Genomic DNA, 12,448 nt, shown 5'->3' with positions numbered 1-12,448 from the left:
ATCTATAGAATATACACAGAAGGAAATTAAATGTAAGTCAAGTCAGGGGACTTTCCTGGTGGTCCAGTGGTGAAGACTCAACGCTCCCAATGCAGGGGGCCTGGGCTCAGTCCCTGGTCAGGGAACTAGATCCCACTTGCCACACCTAAGAGTTCGTATGCTGCAAAGAAGATCAAAGTTCCCCCATGCCACAACTAAGACCTGGCACAGCCAAAGAAATTAATTTTAAAAATGAGTCAGTACAAAGAGTAAGAACAAAGGACGTCAGTATGTGAGAAAATGTGGGACAGAAAAGCTATATGACATTACAGAAAACAAATTGGCAATTAAATGTCATTTCATATCAGTAATTTATATATTTATATATATATATATATATATATATATAGCTTAAACTCATCAGTTAAAAAACAAAGATGTCCCTAGCCTTTATCCGGCATCCGGGCCTGGAGGGGCTGCTCTGAAGACGGGCGAGCAGCATGGAGGCCCGCGGCGAATCCCAACCTGACACGAGTTGTTCGTCGTTTTCCTGGGACGGCTCCGGGGTCTTGGTGTCCAGGGAGGTGCTGACAGCGGGCAGTGTCGGCCACGGAGGTAAACGGGACAAGTTGGTCATCAACTCCAAGCCTAATTCCAGAAAGAATTCCACTCTTCAAAAAGTTCGGAAAAAGAGGAGTCCCCTATTGGACCAAGTATAGAGCTTTCTCCCACAGATGGCTCAGGCAAACGAAAAGCTAAGGAAAGAAATGTCAGCTGCACCACCTGGTCATTTCAATATTGAAAATATTGACACTCTCGGAAAAGTTATGCAAATGGTTATGGCCTTGTTTGAGATGAATCAGTCTGATTCAAAAGAGGAGGACAGTTCAGAAGAGAATTCACAAGACAGTTCAGAGGACAGTTCAGAATTTGAGGATGAAGATGATAGCACCTCTTCTGAAGGTGAAGTCACCATCGATACAATTAAGCTTCCTCATTCAGAAGATGGAAAAGGCAAAATAGAGGTTCTGGACCGTCCTGCCAGTGAAAAAAAAGAAAACAGGGACATAAACAATCTGAGAAACAGGTGATAGTTCCCGCTAATTCTGTGAAAAAGAATGTGGCTTGCTGGTTATTTTGCATTTCAGATACCTATGGTGCCTGTTTGCAAAAATGAATGTATTTTGCTTCTTGGAGAAACAAGCTAGCTTTTAAAGAGTTGGAAGAGATAGCATTTGGGGATCTTCTAAGAGCAGACTGTTTTTGATCTCATGCTAAAGAGATTTAGTTTAGAAAGCTTAACTTTATGTATGGTGATGAGTGAATTTGTTGACATCCTCTTTCATCAACATAGACTTCAGAAATCTCAAACTTATTTTAAAGTAAAAATACAAGTTACCCGTTTGTTTTTGTTTTAAATTGGCCTCTTGGGGCTTCCCTGGTGGTGCAGTGGTTGAGAGTCCGCCTGCCAATGCAGGGGACACGTGTTCATGCCCCGGTCCAGGAGGATCCCATATGCACAGAGCGGCTGGGCCCGTGAGCCATGGCTGCTAAGCCTGCGCATCCGGAGCCTGTGATCCACAACGGGAGAGGCCACAGCAGTGAGAGACCCGCGTACTGAAAAAAACAAAACAAAAAACAAACAAAAACTTATGTTGGGGTTTTTTTTAGGCTATTTTAAAGTCACATTTATTTGTTACCATCAAAATGGGTTCAGTGAGGGAGAATTTTTTTTTAAACATCTTTATTGGAGTATAGTTTCTACATAATGTGTTGGTTTCTGCTCTGTAACAAAGTGAATCAGCTATATGTATACATGTGTGCCCATGTTCCCTCCCTCTTGCGTCTCCCACCCTCCCTATCCCACCCTGAGGGAGAAATTTTTTACAAAGAAAATAATTACTTATATTTAGATGCCCTCAGACATATCTACTTTAATTAAAAGAAACCAAATCCTTTCCAGTTTGAGCTGGAAAACTGGTGCTCTGTGGTTCAATCACTGTCAGTGACTATGTAGCCTCTTAATGCATGTAAAATTTGCTGGTTGGAAAATTTTGTGGGTTTTTTTGGTTTTCTTTTTCTCATAAAGGAATTTTTTGTTTGTTTCGGCTATTAACATTATTCTTTCCAGTTGCCCACAGTTTTGAAACCTATTCATTGTAGAGAATAGGGACATCCCAGGAAAATAGGTCACAGTACATAAAATGGTAGTAACAGGTTTTCCCTTTCAAACGGCAAAATTATCCTGCATTGCAGTTGCCTTTCTGCCACATTCTTGATCTTATTTAACTTGTTTGGGACCTCATCTGCCATGGGACTGGCTTTGCTCAGGATATAGACCTGAGAGTTTAAAGGACTGTCTCCAACTGCATTGAGCTCATGAGACTTTGTTGCCTAATATTTTAGGGGTTTGTTTTAACTATTTTTTCCTACTCCTCTCATTAGCTTATGACATCTTGTAAATACTCTGAAGATAATTCTCCAAGTTCCTTCTGGTATTTTTCATTGGGAATTGGAAATCGGCTGTGCACTCAAAGTATGCAGAAGTGAACAGATCTGGAAACGAGACTTCTCAGCTGCAAAGGGTATACTTTGTAGCACCAAACACAGCTGTGATGGATTATTGGTGTGAATATTTAAGGATTGTCTTCTACCAGATAATATTCATGCCACATTGTGGGAAGAGTTGTATTTGTCTGGCTCACTCCTTAGCTTGGTGCATGGTACACAGTAGGCACCGAATGATGTCGATAAATGTATTTACAGGTATATTGAGGATGTACAGGGCATTTTAAGCCATGCTATCCATGCGGATATGAAAGTGTAACTTCACTGGAAATACAAAGCCAAGTAGAAATAGTCTGATGGTCAGTGAAAGAGACTAGTCAGTCTAGAATACATACTAGTGTGTAGAATGATATTTCTCTCCTGCCATGGCCTTCTCATATAATACAACTAGGTATTCTATACAGTTAAAGAAGTCAACTAAATTCAGTTCCTCTGGACATTCTTATGACATAGGAGGAAAAGGAAAAACAAAAATTTAATATGTGATAGGGATGTCGTTTTAAGTGTAAAATGGTTGAATTATTTAATACACAGAGTCAGGGGTGGCTGTTTTTAAACCAATTTGGATACTAAGATAAATTATGTAGGTCTTAAAGATTTAAATATAAAGAAATAAAATAAGTTTCATACTAAAATATAGGTGAGTATTTAATAACATTAAAAAAACAAAGATGGACAAGATAGACATAAAAAGGGTCCAACTATATGTTGTCTACAAGAGACTCACTTCAAAGTATGGACATTCATATGCTGAAAGTGAAAATATTGGAAGAGATATTGCATGAGAACACTAAGCAAAGAGAAGAGGAGTGGCTCTTCTGCTTCTGCAGCTGAGGCTGTGGCCCCTACTCTTCAGGGAGTAAACAGAGGCAGGGGCAGGGGCTGGGGCACCCCTCCCACCCTCTGCACCCTGAGCCAGGGAAGTCAGAAGGACTTGGTCCCCCTCCCGAGTTCCATTCTTCCTCCAATGAGAATGGTACTAATCAATAAGGACCAGGCTATAGAGCTGATTCACTTTGTTATAAAGCAGAAATTAACACACCAGTGTAAAGCAATTATACTCTATAAAGATGTTAAGAATAAAGAAAAATAAAGACCTGGGGAAAAGAGATGGTCCCCGTGGAGAATGCCTATGTCCTAAGTTTATTTGCTGTCGGGTTGGCTTGAGAGAGGGCAGGAGTTACATGATGTGTTCTCTCCCTTCAAATCCATTAACTTTTTCTTTCTTGATGCACACACACACACACACAAAACCAGTATAAAGCCCGTATATATAGAATGCTAAAGGGTTGGTCTATGAGCTTGGAAAGAGGGAAATAGAACACTTGAGGCCGACTGCAGCAATGTGTTTGTGTCTGTGCATGTGCATTACTAGGTGGAGGGTCCACAGTATCCATCAGATACTTAAGGGAGAACATATCTCCCAAGTGTTCTGGATTTTGTAAATTATCATAGGACAAGAGTCTTCAAGAAAAAGCAGGTAGCTCTCTCACACACCACTCATTGAAGTAACAAATATTTATTGAGAGTCTCCAGGATTCCAGCATGTGGAATTTTCTGGAGACTAAGACGTGAAATGTATAAATAGCCACCTTCACCAAGTTTATAGCTCAGTGGAGGCAATAAGAATTAATATCTCACATTTTTTCTATTTAAGTATGACTCAGGGTTTAAGGTAATTTTTCTGCATTGTGTCCACAGTGTCCCAGGACTGACGCCCTCCTCAAGCTCAGCACCTAGAACACAGATCTGATTGAGCTAAACTGGTGATGCACCTGCTTCCCAGCAAGGCTGTGGCCTCTAATGGCTGTCTCCTGCTCCTGTGTCCGTGGCCTGATCAGGATATGGGAGACACTTAGGCTGATTCCTCAGTGCGTTGTGTACTTCCACAGCAGAGAACTTGCTGAGCAAAACATAACTTCTTTACTTTTGTGAACACCTGGCCTCCAAAAGGCAGAAATATTTAGTGACAATGTACTGAGGACATAATTCCTTAGTCATTCCCTGACCTCCACTCTCTGTCACAGAGACATGCAAAACCACGGAATCAGGCTTATGGGTCATGACTTGGCTGTGTCAAGAAGTTCTAGGCCATGTGGGAAGACTCCTCTCTCCTCTGAGATTTCTGCTTCAACCAACGGGGAGCAGCTTCCCTTCAGGTCTGAACTGAAACCCTGTAAGTTCATATATTGAAGTCCAGACCCTTGTACCTCAGAATGTGACTGTATTTGGGAATAGGGCCTTAGGAGAGATGATGAAGTTAAAATGGGTCACAAGGGTGAGCCCTAATCCAGAGCTGTGCCCCTATGAGAAGATTAGGACACAGCCATGCACACTCAGCTCATAGAGTTAAGTCCATCTGCGGATGCAGCAAGAATGCAGCCACCTGCGAGCAAGGCCTCAGAAGAAACTGAACCTGTAGACACCTTGATCTTGAACTCAAAGCCTCCAGAGCTGTGAGAAAATTAAGCCTCCCAGTCTGCACTATCTTGTTCTGGCAACCCTAGCAAAACCCTAATACAGCTTTATTTCTCCTCTATCCTCTTTCTTGCAAATAAAACATGAAAATAGCACCAAAAAACACAGTGTATAAAGTATTTGAAAGAAAAACGCAGGGGAGCCACTGCAGGGGCTGAGGAACTACACAGCCATTGATTACCCTGGTTTTCTTTGTCTGCTACCAAAGTAAGGGAAAATAGTCAAAATCACCATGGAAGGCTTGAGTAGACATTTTAGAAAAGGCATAGCTCTCCCTGGTAAAACAAACTTGACATGTACTCAGTTGGTAGAAATAGTAAATGCATTTTAATCCTTGGAGGTTTAAAAAATTCAATTTCTTGGATTTCTAGAGAGGTTGTAATACATGTACATGGTTGAAGGTCCTGTAAATTGCATTACATTGTGCCCCGCACCGCCTTCCCTCTTTGCCCAGGAGCCCCTGCCCTCCACAGGTAGCCATGTATCTGGTTTCCCACAGCAAACTTCCAGAGTGTCTTTATGTGCATACAAGCAGATATGAATATACATTTCTCCTTGGCACCCTAATTAAAAAGACAAATAGAAGAACACTGGGCACAGTGTTGTTATAGCTTGCTTTTATTCATTTGACAGTATCTTGCAAATTATCCTCTATCAAGACATCGTTTCCTGCACGACAGTGCACTGAATGGATGATGTACTACAATGCACTTTGCCAATCCACGTTGGGATGAACACTGATATTCAATAATCCGTTTATATTACAAACAATGCAACAATGCATAATTCTACTGCGAGCAAATGTGTAGGGTATGTTTCTAAAGGATTTATTACCTGGAGGGTTTTTAACTGAGAGCATTTGATAAGATACTCTGTTACTGACTCCTTCTGTGGAGACTAGCAATGAGCCTTTCTCTTTCTGTAAACTGCAACTTACCAGATCTGTCCCCCCACATATCTTTAAGAATGCTTTCCAGCCTCTTGTACCATTCAGAACCCCTCCATAATCTGCTCAGCACCTCTCTTTATTCTCACACACGTTACAACCTTACCTGGCACAGCCTTAGCTGGCACATACCTGCTGTCTCCACCTTGCTCTCTGCCCATTGAGCAGGATTTAGAAATACTGAAAACCCCTCTTTGATCATCTCCAATTAATCGGCTACTGTGTGACTCAACTTTACTCAGTTTTATCACTAATTACAAACAATGGTAATTACAATACAGTTGAGTAACAATAGTAACTTTCGGTTCTGTAGATCTCAGAATTTCTCACTTCACCAGTGTCTACACTAGTGGATCTCAAAACAAACTCTCAAGTCACTGAAATTGTTTCTTGCCAGGACAACGCTGTATGGTCATCTAGTCGTCCTTGCAGCAGCGGACGCCAGGTAACAACCAAATGGAGGAAAAACCACCGGGATAGATCTGGATGGCACGGAAGAGAAGGTGCGCCTCCATCCCTCCGAACTCATCCCCTCTGGCCCACCACAGGTCCCATTTCTCTCCCCGGGTTGTCTCCTCGTCCACACGCGCGTTCAGAGGCCATTCCGGTATGAGATTCTCACGAGGAGCCTCTGACAACCGCGCCCACCCAGGACCGCGCATCACCTCGTGCCTCCTACGACCATCACCAGACGCCCCAAGCTCCTCCCCATTTCCCCATTTGTTAGGCTTCTCCAACCACCAAGCCACAGGCGGAACCGTGGCTGCGCCTGGAGCGCCCTCCTCTCTCGCCTGCGAATGTCCTTGTTTTCACCTGTGGTGAGAGGACCTGGTCCACACAAGCGCTTCGCCGACGAGGCCAACAGAAGTGCGGACGCCGGGCGCTCCCCCGTAGACGCACCTCGGCCTGCAGGGGAATACCATCTGCGGAGCCCCATGACCGCTTCTTGCGGGTTTCGGAGAAAGTAACCGCAGGGGAGGAGCTCCACCACGGCGACGGGACCGGGACGCACTGTTTTCCCAAGGCGGCCAAGAAGCAGCACCGGCCGTCCTATTGGATGGGGCGTGGCGGTCTCGTGGGAAGGAGGACGTGAAGGCCGTGGTCCCACTTCCAGTGCCTCCTCGTTATGCCATTCGGGCCATACCCACTGCGGAGAAAAACATATTTGGGAATAAGGGCGAACAGGATCAAGAAACAAGGACGGCGGAAGCTTGGCGTCCACGTCCGTAGGAGACTTTGAACCACTCTCAGGCGACACTTGTAAAGCGGAAGTACGACCACCGGGCCACACGGACGACTCCGGGGATAGATACTCTCTCTTGACCACATGCTTCAATGTGGGCGTTTCACGCGCAAGAGACACAAGGGAGTGCCGGTCGAACCGAGCAGACCCACCATTCAACGATTTCTAGGGAGCGCAGCGCCGGCCTCACATTATGTATGTCTGCCCGTCCAAATCCCGCGAGAGCAGCAAGCGCCCTTGCCACGGAGACCGGGACACAAGCGCGCCAGTCAACAAGCACATCGGGCCCTCCAACGGCCTCAACGCCCGTGCCCGGTGCGTTCCCCACGTCCGGAGTGGGACGCTGGTGGACAGAAGTGGTAGAAAATGAACGCTCCTAAAGTGACTCAGAAGGACGGACAATCAAGCCTCAGGCGCTCCGGAGGGCTCGCAAGAACATCTCCCTACACAACGCGGCGGGCGGCCCAGGTAGGGTCGAGTCCGCTCAGTTCCCGTGGCTGGAGGGGTACGGGCGGTTGCTGGTCGACCAAGCCAGGCAACCCTCACAACTCACTAAAGAGCGAGGCAACGATCACATCCTCGTAAACCTACACACCCAATCTCCAGCGAACTCAGGAGGAGCCCATGCCCCGGGACCACCGGGACAGTCGCCACACGCATAGCCGGGCTCCCAGAACGCTGCCTCGCGCCCGGCGTCCGAATGTCAGCCCTCGCGAAGATCGCCGAAGCTCCGGAGACAAGGGACGATATAAAAGCGGCCGCCAGGTGGCGCCCGACCACCGGCTCGAATGTCCCCGGGCCGGATCCCGATCGCCGAACGGCGAGGGTGCAGTGCCGGCCGCCCAAACGCCCGAGCTCGTCTCGGGGAGTCCGCCTCGGAGCTAGCGCCCGGCTCGGCACGACACGGCGCGACCCCGGCAGCAGACGGGGGACGAGGAGCTGGGAGGATGGTGCCGGAGGCTGCCGCGAAGGAGACGCGCTCTTCACGCTATTCCTGGGCCGCCGGCCGCTGTAAACAAGGAAAATTCTGCAGGGGGATGGACTGCGTGAACTGTAAGCTGAAACCATGAACGTACCAATAGAAAACACGGACGACATTTTATTCTGTAATTGCAGAGTGGAGATGTTACTAAAACATAAAAACCAGAGCCCAGAAGCCATAGAGGAAACGATTGATAACTTGACCACCTAATTGATCTTTACATATTCCACAAGCAAAGTCAAATGACAAGAAGTGGGTAGGTGGGAACATTTGTGCAAATACATGTGTACTAAGAATATTGATATCAGTATTACTTAAGAACAGAACATTTAGAAAACAGCCATTGAGAGGGACCAGGTAAGTAAATTTCAAGTACATTCAGACAATACAGTAATATCACTTTGTGCTTTGGTTTATTGATTTTTTTTTTTTTAAATGAGCTAGATGTATAGGTATTGACTTGGAAAAAATGATGACAAGCTGTTTAATGAAAATAGCGAGTTTATATATATCTTTTGAAAAGAGTAAATGGAAAAGTAGAGGATTGGAATAGGTAAAGCAACTTTGCAAAACAAGAGTAAATTCCTCCTTACAGCCTGGAGTCAAGAACCAGAACGATGAGTGTGTCAGAAACAAACATGAGCCACACTTCCTGCTTTTCTGCCCCCTCCTTCTGCAGTCCAGGGACAGGCAGCTGGCATCTCAACCCCTCAATGTCTCTCCTCCACCCACACCCAGAGCTACCTACAGGCAAGAAGAACTTTCACTCTGCAGGCCTGGCCTCCCTATGTCCTCAGCCTGTTTCTTCATATCAGGAACCCTCAGCAATTCACTTGGTTTGCCCAGTCGTCCATGCCGAGGGTTGCTGGCCCCACCCTACACCTGTGCAGCCTTTCTCTCCAAAACCTTTGAGCTGATTTCCCAAGGGAAGAACATTCCCCTAACATAGCAGGTATGAGCCAAGAGGACAACTGGAAGTTCGCGCCTGGATCCATCATACAAATTTTGTGTGCACTCAACTCCCAAAGACACAAGAGTGACGGAGGGTCCACTGTATTGTTAGCGCAACATGGCCATTGCTTTCTAAAAACACGCAGGCTCAAACAGCAAGTCCAGCTGTGGCACGAAGAAAAAAGAAACGCACACGCACACACACATATCGGCAGGTAATCCGTACTCCTGCCAGGTCTGAGAGTGGTGGGAGCAGAAAAGAGATCATTGTTGCCACTTCTTGGGTCCCCTGTGCTGACAAACCCTGGTGGCTGTATTGATGTTACTGGCGGAGAGTGAGGGCTTCGAGCTCCCTAATGTGTCATTTCCTGTCCAGTGCCCTACATTTCATTCTGTCTATCATACACTTTCTCCTCAATACACAGTTACAATTAAGAAAATAATCTGCATATGTTACATTCAATTTTCAAGTTTGAACAAAGGTGAAGAACACATAGGGAGGGACTTCCATGGTGGCGCAGTGGTTGAGAGTCCACCTGCCAATGCAGGAAACATGGGTTTGATCTCTGTTCTGGTAGGATCCCACGTGCCGCGGAACGGCCAAGCCCGTGAGCCACAACTACTGAGCATGCGCGCCTGGAGCCCGTGCTCAGCAAAAGAGAAGACACGGCAATGAGGAATCTGTGCCCCTCAACGAAGAGTAGCCCCCGCTCACCACAACTAGAGAAAGCCCGTGTGCAGCAGTGAAGACCCAATGCAGCCAAAAATTAAATAAATGAATGAATAAATAAATTTATATTAAAAAAATCTTCCAACAAGCAAAAGTCAAGGACCAGCTGGCTTCACAGACAAATTCTATCAAATTCTATTCTATTCTATTCTATTGAATTCTATTAAATACTATTTAGAGGAGAGCTAACACCGATCTTTCTCAAACTCTTCCAAAAAATTGCAGAGGGAGAAAGACTCCCAAATTCACTGTATGAAGCCACCATCACCCTGATACCAAACAAAACCAGAAAAGATATCACAAAGAAAGAAAACTACAGGGCAATATCACTGATGAACATAGATGTAAAAATCCTCAACAAAATACTAGCATACAGAATCCAACAGCACGTTAAAAGGATCAGACACCATGATCAAGTGGGATTGGTCCCAGGGATTCTTCAATATATGCAAATAAAACAGTCTGATACACCACATTAAGAAATTAAGGAATAAAAACCATACAATCATCTCAATCGATGCAGGAAAAGCTTTTGAAAAAATTCAACACTGATTTATGATAAAAACTCTCCAGGAAATGAGCATACAGGGAAGCTACCTCACCATAATAAAGGCCATATATGACAAACCCACCACAAGCCTCATACTCAATGGTGAAATACTGAAAGCATTTCCACCAGGATCAGGAACAAGACAAGGATGTCCACTCTCACCACTCTTATTCAACATAGTTTTGGGAGTCCTAACTATGGCAATGAGAGAAGAAAAATAAATAAAATGAATACAAATTGGAAAAGAAGAAGTAAAATTTTCACTATTTGCTTATAACATGATACTACACATAGAAAATCCTAAAGATGTCACCAGAAAACTACTAGAACTAATCATTGTATTTGGTATGGTTGCAGGATACAAAATTAATGCACAGAAATCTCTGGCAATCCTATACACCAACAACAAAAAATCAGAAAGAAAAATTCAGGAAACACTCCTATTTACCATTACAACAAAAAGAATAAAATACCTAGGAATAAACCTGCCTAAGAAGGTGAAAGACTTGTACTCAGAAAACTATAAAACACTGATGAAAGAAATCAAAGGTGACGTAAACAGATGGAGAAATATACCATATTCTTGGATTGGAAGAATCAATACTGTGAAAATGACTATACTACCCAAAGCAATGTACAGATTCAATGCGATCCCTATCAAAGTACCAATCGCATTCTTCACAGAATTAGAACAAAAAAAATTGCAATTCGTATAGAAAGAAAAAAGACCCCGAATAGCCAAAGCAATCTTGAGAAAGAAAAACAGAGCTGGAGGAATCATGCTCCCTGACCTCAAACTGTACCACAAAGCTACAATAATCAAAACAGTATGGTATTTGCACAAAAACAGAAATATAGATCCATGGTACAGGATGGTACAGATACCCACAAACTTATGGGCACCTAATTTATGACAAAGGAGGCAAGAACATACAATGGGGAAAAGACAACCTCTTCAATAATTGGTGCTGGGAAAACTAGATAGGCAAATGTAACAGAATGAAATTAGAATACTCCCTAACAACATACACAAAAATAAACTCCAAATGGTTTAAAGACTTAAAAATGTAAGACCAGACACTATAAAACACTTAGAGGAAAATATAGGAAAAACACTCTTTGACATAAACCACAGCAACATCTTTTTTGACCCACCTACTAGAGTTACAGAAATAAAAACAAAAATAAACAAATCGGATTTAATTAAACTTAAAACTTTTGCACAGCAAACGAAACCATAAACAAGACAAAAGGACAATCCGCAGAATGGGAGAAAATATTTGCAAATGAAGCAACAGACAAAGGGTTAGCCTCCAAAATATACAAACAGCTCATGGAGCTCAATATCAAAAAAGCAAACAATGCAATTAAAAAATGGGCAGAAGACCTAAATAGACATTTCACCAAGGAAGACATACAGATGGCCAAGAGGCAAATGAAAAGATGTTCAACATCACGAATTATTAGAGAAATGCAAATCAAAACTACAATGAGGTATCACCTCATGCCAATCAGAATGGCCATTATCAAAAAAGCTAGAAACAATAAATTCTGGAAAGGGTGTGGTGAAAAGGGAACCCTCCCACACTGTTGGTGGGAATGTAAATTGATACAACCACTATGGAAAACAGTATGGAGGTCCCTTAAAAAAATAAAAAGAGAACTACCATATGACCCAGCAATCCCACTACTGGACATATACCCTGAGAAAACCATAATTCAAAAAGAGACATGCACCACAATGTTAATTGCAGCGATATTTACAATAGCCAGGACATGGAAGCAATCTAAATGTCCATCGACAGATGAACGGATAAGGAAGATGTGGCACATATATACAATGGAATATTACTCAGCCATAAAAAGAAACGAAATTGAGTTATTTGTAGTGAGGTGGATGGACATAGTCTGTCATACAGACTGAAGTAAGTCAGAGAGAGGAAAAAAAATACCGTATGCTAACGCATATATATGGAATCTAAGAAAAACAAAAAAGGTACTGATGAACATAGTTCCAGGGC

At 43.8% G+C, this 12,448-nt stretch overlaps 1 pseudogene; it reads left to right on the top strand.

Annotated features, from left to right (window-relative positions):
• The first annotated feature begins 479 nt into the window (after positions 1-479).
• Positions 480-1,345, top strand: LOC125961022 (NOP protein chaperone 1-like; annotated as a pseudogene).
• Positions 1,346-12,448: the final 11,103 nt, after the last annotated feature.

This window comes from Orcinus orca, chromosome 14 (assembly GCF_937001465.1).
Source record: "Orcinus orca chromosome 14, mOrcOrc1.1, whole genome shotgun sequence".
Taxonomy (NCBI): Eukaryota; Metazoa; Chordata; class Mammalia; order Artiodactyla; family Delphinidae; genus Orcinus; species Orcinus orca.
This window is presented reverse-complemented; position numbering and strand designations above follow the sequence as displayed.